Source organism: Triticum dicoccoides, chromosome 5A (genome assembly GCF_002162155.2).
Source record: "Triticum dicoccoides isolate Atlit2015 ecotype Zavitan chromosome 5A, WEW_v2.0, whole genome shotgun sequence".
Lineage (NCBI taxonomy): Eukaryota > Viridiplantae > Streptophyta > Magnoliopsida > Poales > Poaceae > Triticum > Triticum dicoccoides.
Window position 1 is genome coordinate 120,875,125 of NC_041388.1, and position 7,070 is coordinate 120,882,194.

Genomic DNA, 7,070 nt, shown 5'->3' on the forward strand with positions numbered 1-7,070 from the left:
AAATAGGTAAGTTGGACTAGGGTTTTCAGATAAACCAACAGTACCACTAGATGACGGAGGCATAGAGCATTAGCACTTGCTACGAAAGAATTGTACGTCCTCACATTACCCTTACTAACAAGACTTTCAATCACAGCCACTTGCTCTGGAGAAAAAAATTACTCACAATGATTACATCTTGTTCATGAATGAGAGGTGGGAAATTGATGTTTTGAACCAGAGTGATGTTGCCTTGACGATCCTTCTTGAAACTTGCAAGAAATGCCTTCTAATCCTCCTCCTCGTGCTTCTTCTTGAGCGCTTCAAAAGCCTCTTCACACTGCTTCTTGCACGTTTCATAGGCTTGGCGATGTTCCTCCGATAGTTCATCAAGACTGGGCTTAATGATGTTATCACCATCAACTTCTGCGGGCTTGGGGTGATTAGACATGGTTGATGATGATTCTTGATCTTTCGTCCCCAGCGAAGTCGCCAAAAAGTGTGTTCGCACACGAACACGTCACCGTATACCTCCAATGCCGAGGGTGATGCACCGCAGCTCACGTCGAAGGAGACCCGTCTAGAAGCATGGTACGCATGCAATCCGGCGGGTGCTTTTCAGGACCCGAAACCCCACGCGCCCATGAGGGACCCCGTCAGGATGTGCGGCAGCTATTGGCTTCCCTAGGTCGTTTCGCCTGCCCCTAGAGCCTCGAGGATCGCTGTCCTTCAACACGAAGAACACATGAAGAACAAGAAAGAACAAATAAGGGAGAGATGTAAAATTAGGGTAAAAAGTAGATGGGTTTTGTCGATTGTGTGTTGTTCAATCGACCATCACCTCTCACGTATATAAAAGGCGGCTGGACTTCCCTGGCAAGACAGGACTTGGATTCACGTCCAAAGCCCTAATTTGACTCTAATTCGGATGATTTGGGCCGAACTTTCTAAAACTGTTTGGCTAAAAATCTAACTGTACATTCCGGATCAATTTTGACGCAGTAAACGGCCTTAGATCGAAATCGTGAAAAACGCAAAGTTCTTTGTCTCAAAAAACAAAAAAACTTTCATTGTAGGCGTTTTTCTATTTGACTCCATCTTAAGGCCTTAATCGTCAGTACTGGTCAGAATTACGAAAACTTGCAGTCCTAATCTGGACCGGACTGTTTACTATACTGTCTGTTAGGAATAGAAGCTTTGGACGATTTTCACGATTTGGACCGGACAGTCTGGTCAAATTTCCGAACAGTCCGGTCATGTCCAATTTTTCTGCAACAACATTATTTCGGTCTACTTGACACGGACGTGATGCCGATATTCATGATCATTGCCTTAGATATCGTCATAACTTTGCGCTTTTATATAAATTGCTTGGTAGTAATTTGTTCATCCACCGTATTATTTGCTATCTTGAGAGAAGCCTCTAATGAAACCTATGCCCCCGGGTCTATTTTCCATCATATAAGTTTTCGATCTACAATATTAGTTTCTGATTTACTATTTTGCAATCTTTTATTTTTCTGATCTATAAACCAAAAATACCAAAAATATTTACTTTACCGTTTATCTATCTCTATCATATCTCACTTTTGCAAGTAACCGTGAAGGGATTGACAACCCCTTTATCGCGTTGGGTGCAAGTTGTTGTTTGTTTGTGCAGGTATTCGGTGACTTGTCTGTTGTCTCCTACTGGATAGATACCTTGGTTCTCAAACTGAGGGAAATGTTTATCTCTACTTTGCAGCATCACCCTTTCCTCTTCAAGGGAAAAACAAACGCAAGCTCAAGAAGTAGCAGGAAGAATTTCTGGCGCCGTTGTCGGGGAGATCTACGCCATGTCAAGACGTACCAAGTACCCATCATGAACTCTCATCTCTTGCCTTACATTATTCGCCATTCGCCTCCCGTTTTCCTCTTCCCCACTTGTAAAACGATTTTTGAAAAGATTTTCCTTTTCTTCGCCCCTCTTCCGTTCGTCTTCTCTGTTTGCTTTTTTTTGTGCTCGTGTGTTGGATTGCTTGCTTTGTCGCGATAGATCAAGAGAATACCAAATTCTGTGACTTTTCCAACACCAATAATAATGATTTTATTAGTACTCCGATTGCTCCCACTACTAATACAAAATCTTGTGAAATTAATGCCGCTTTGCTGAATCTTGTTATCAAAGAACAATTTTTCGGCCTTCCTAGTGAAGATGCCGCATCCCATCTAAACAATTTCGTTGATTTGTGTGATATGCAAAAGAAAAAGGATGTGGTTAATGATATTGTTAAATTGAAGCTATTTCCAGTCTCACTTTGAAATCATGCTAAAACTTGGTTTTCATCTTTGCCTAAAAATAGTATTGATTCATGGAATAAGTGTAAAGATGCTTTTATTTCCAAGTATTTTCCTCCCACTAAGATCATCTCCCTTAGGAACAATATTATGAATTTTAAGCAACTTGACCTTGAACATGTTGCACAATCTTGGGAGAGGATGAAATTGATGATACGAAATTGCCCTACTCATGGTTTGAATTTGTGGATGATTATACAAAAAATTATGCCGGATTAAATTTTGCTTCTAGAAATCTTTAGGTTCGGCCGCGGGAGGTACTTTTATGGAAACTACTTTAGGGGAAACGACTAAACTCCTGGATAATATTATGGTTAATTATTCTCAATGGCATACCGAAAGATGTTCCACTAGTAAAGAAGTGCATGCAATTGAAGAGATTGATGTTTTGAGTGGAAAGATGGATGATCTTATGAAATTGTTTGCTAGCTAGATTTATTCTATTGATCCTAATGATATGCCTTTGTCTACTTTGATTGAAAATAATAATGAATCTATGTATGTGAATTTTTTTGGTAGGAACAATTTTGCTAATAACATGTATAGAGGTAATTTAAATCCTAGGTTGTTTCCTAGTAATTCCTCAAATTAATTATGGTAATTCCTTCAAAAATTCTTATGGAAATTATAATAAGATGCCTTATGATTTTGAGAATAGTTTTAAAGAATTTATGAGTTTGCGAAAGAATTTCAATGCTTTGAGTGAAGAAAATTTGCTTAAGATTGATGATTTGGCTCGGAACGTGGATAGAATTTCTCTTGATGTCGATTCTTTAAAACTTAGATCTATTCCACCCAAGCAGGATATTAATGAGTCTCTCAAAGCTATGATAATTTCCATTGATGAGTGCAAAGAAAGAACCGCTAAGATGCATGCTAAACAAGATTGGTTTGTAAAAATGTGTTCTTCCAGTTTCCGTGAAAATAATGATGAAGATCCTAAAATGATTGATGTGACTCCTATTGAATATTTGTTTTCCAATATAAATATTGATAAAGATGGGACTGGAGATGAGTCAACTTTAGTTAAAAGGCATCCCAATGATTCAGAATTTTTAGATCTTGATGCAAAAATAGATAAAAGTAGGATTGGAGAGGTCAAAACTTTAGGTAGCAATGAACCCACTCTTTTGGATTTCAAGAAATTTAATTATGATAATTGTTCTTTAATAGATTGTATTTCCTTGTTGCACTCCATGTTCAATTCTCCTCATGCTTACAATCAAAACAAAGTTTTTACTAAACATATCGTTGATGCTATGATGCAATCTTTTGAAGAAATGCTTGAATTGGAAGTTTCTATCCCTAGAAAACTTTATGATGAGTGGGAACCTACTATTAAGAATAAGATTAAAGATTATGAGTGCCTTGCTTTGTGTGATTTGGCTGCTAGTGTTTCCATGATTCCAAACACTTTATGTGATGTGCTAGGTTTCCGTCAATTTGATGATTGTTCTCTAAATTTGCATCTTGCAGATTTCACTATTAAGAAACCTATGGGAAGGACTAATGATGTTCTTATTGTTGCAAATAGGAATTATGTGCCCGTAGATTTCATTGTTCTTCATCTAGATTGCAATCCTACATGTCCTATTATTCTTGGTAGACCTTTCCTTAGAACGATTGATGCAATTATTGATATGAAAGAAGGAAACATTAGATTTCAATTTTCGTTAAGGAATGGCATGGAACACTTTCCGAGAAAAGAAAATTAAATTGCCATATGAATCTATTATGAGAGCCACTTATGGATAGCATACCAAAGATGACAATACCTAGATCTATTCGTGGTTTTATGCCTAGCCAGGGGCGTTAAACAATAGCGCTTGTTGGGAGGCAACCCAAATTTATTTTAGTTCTTGCTTTTTAGGTCCTGTTTTTCATTAAATAATTTATTTAGCCTCTGGTTAGATGTGGTTTTGTTTTTTTAATTAGTGTTTGTGCCAAGTAAGACCTGTGGGATAGCTTACAGTGATAGTTGATTTGATCTTGCTGAAAAACAAAAACTTTTGCGCCCAGGAAATTAATTTTCGTTCTTAACAGAAGAGCGATAAAATAATGATTCTTTTTGCAGAAGATTAATAAAAACATTGCTTAGTACTCCCTCCGGTCCTTTTTACTCTGCACATTGGTTTTGCCGCAAGTCAAACTTTGCTAAGTTTGACCAAATTTATATTAAAAATTATTAGCATCTATAATATTTAATAAATATAATATGAAATATATTCCAAGATGAATCTAATGATATTGGTGTTGTTATGTGAATGTCTATAATTTTTTGTATAAAGTTGGTCAAAGTTGGATGAGATTGACTTCAAACAAACCTAATATGCAGAGTAAAAAGGACCAGAGGGAGTATGTCCTAATTTTTCAGAATTTTTGGAGTTACAGAAGTGTTCGAGAGTTACAGATTGCAATAGATTGTTCTACTTTTCACAAATTCTATTTTCTATGTGTTGTTTGCTTGTTTTGATGAATCTATGCATAGTATCGGGGGGTATGAACCATGGAAAGTTGGAATACAGTAGATATTACACCAATATAAATAAAGAATGAGTTCACAACAGTACCAAAAGTGGTGATTTATTTTCTTATACTAATGGAGATTATGAGATTTTCTGTTAAGTTTTGTGTTGTGAAGTTTACAAGTTTTGGGTAAGGATTTGATGGAATATGGAATAAGGAGTGGCAAGATCCTAAGCTTGGGGATGTCCCGGAATGTATCCCCTCTTTCGTCTTCGTCTACCGGTAACTTTACTTGAGGCTATATTTTTATTCACCACATGATATGTGTTTTGCTTCGAGCGTCTTGTATGATTTGATTTTTTGGTTTTTTTGTTTGCCACAATCATCCTTGTTGTAGACACATTTTGAGAGGGACACGCATGAATCATGATTTATTAGAATACTCTATGTGCTTCACTTATATCTTTTGAGCTAGGTAATTTCGCTCTAGTGCTTCACTTGTATCTTTTAGATCACAGCGGTGATTTTATTTTTTAGAAATTGATGAACTCTCATGCTTCACTTATATTAGTCTTTAAACAGCATGGTAATTTGCTTTGTTTATAAATTTAGTCCTAATACTACAAAAATATACACTTCCGTGATGATACGTTTTTGTCACAGTAGGTCCCGTTTTATGTCATGCATGTACATCCATGACAAATTCATGACAGAATCAAGATAGTCATACTTGTGATGTTGTAGAAGTGTTCCATGACATTACCAAAATTATCATCACGGAAGTGTCCACTTCCATGACGATAAATCGCGCGTAACAAAAGTGCTTTCATCAAGGGTGACCGACACGTGGCATCCACCGTAACGGAACGCCGTTAAGCTATCGGGTCTGGTTGTGGATCCGATAACCCGTTACCAGCCCCGACTAATGGGGATTTTCCACGTGAATAATCATCATTGGCTGGAGGAAACACGTGTCGGCTCACCGTTGGGATAGATGTCATCCACTCATTGGACCCAAAGCGCCTATGATACGTCGACAAGTGGCACGGCCCAACAGAGGCCCATTCCTGTGAAAAGGCCGGTCTGTTTGACTTGGTCAAAAGGTGGCGGGCCGGCCCACGGCAAGCCTGTTAATGGCATGTTCGCATATAGCCCATTTATAGCCCGCTAACCCAGGGCCCGTTTACGGCCTATCCGAATTAGGCCCAGTAGCGTCATCTGGGCGGTCCAATATAATTCCAGCCCATTTTAACTTCCGGCCCATGTATGGCCCATGACGTCTTTCGGCCCATATGAGGCCCTTATTACTCTCGGCCCATTAACGGCCAGTGGTAAAATTGGCCCGTAATGAACAGTGTATCACTTTATACCCGTTAACGGCACGTGGTGAAACTGGCCCGTAATGAATAGTGTATCACTTTATGCCCATTAACTCCCCATTATTCCGTTGGGCTGTTTCCAACCCATGTTATCTTTTGGCCTTCTCGGGGCCCATTTATTCTTGGGCTAATTTCCACATCTTTTACTTACGGCCCGTTACTGTCATTTTCTGCTTGTGGGCCAAATTCAGCCTGTGGTTACAGTCGGCCCGTTTGTGGCCCGTTAATACGTTGGGCCATTTTCAGAGCGTCATCAAAATACGACTGATTAATGACGGCCCGTTATGGTTGGCCCATGAACGATTTTAACTCTAGCCCATTTACGGCCATAATGTGGTCTGTTATTGGCCCATGTTTGGCCAACCGATCATACGGCCCGTATAAGGCCCATTGATGATACGGCCCATAGAAGGCCCATTGTGTCTACGGCCCGTATAAGGCCCATTGTTTCTACGCCACGTAGAAGGCCCATTGTTTATATGGCCCTTAGAAGGCCCATTGTTTCTACGGCCTGTAGGAGGCCCATGTTAACTACAGCCGGTGGGCATCAAAGTTCGCCACTAGTGCAAATATAGGGAACACCCTACACTATACAAAAATGGCTTGCTGTTTTCTTCAGCCGGTGGCTGCACATTAAGAACAAATTTTGTATTGCACCAAAACAAATTACAACTATAAAACAATAGGAAGGTTGGCATAAAAGTTAACAGTCTAGCAGATAAATGCACCAACAGAAGTTTAGAAGCTCAGTTCATTTGACCTGACTGTTACATTTTCAGGCTGTATTGTCCGATGGAGCGCCATAACCTTCGCCTTCAGTTCTCCTAGGCTCATGAACAACATAGCAAATGTCTGATAGTCTGGTTTCAAAACCATGCATATCTTGACAACATCGAACAATGTCTCTCC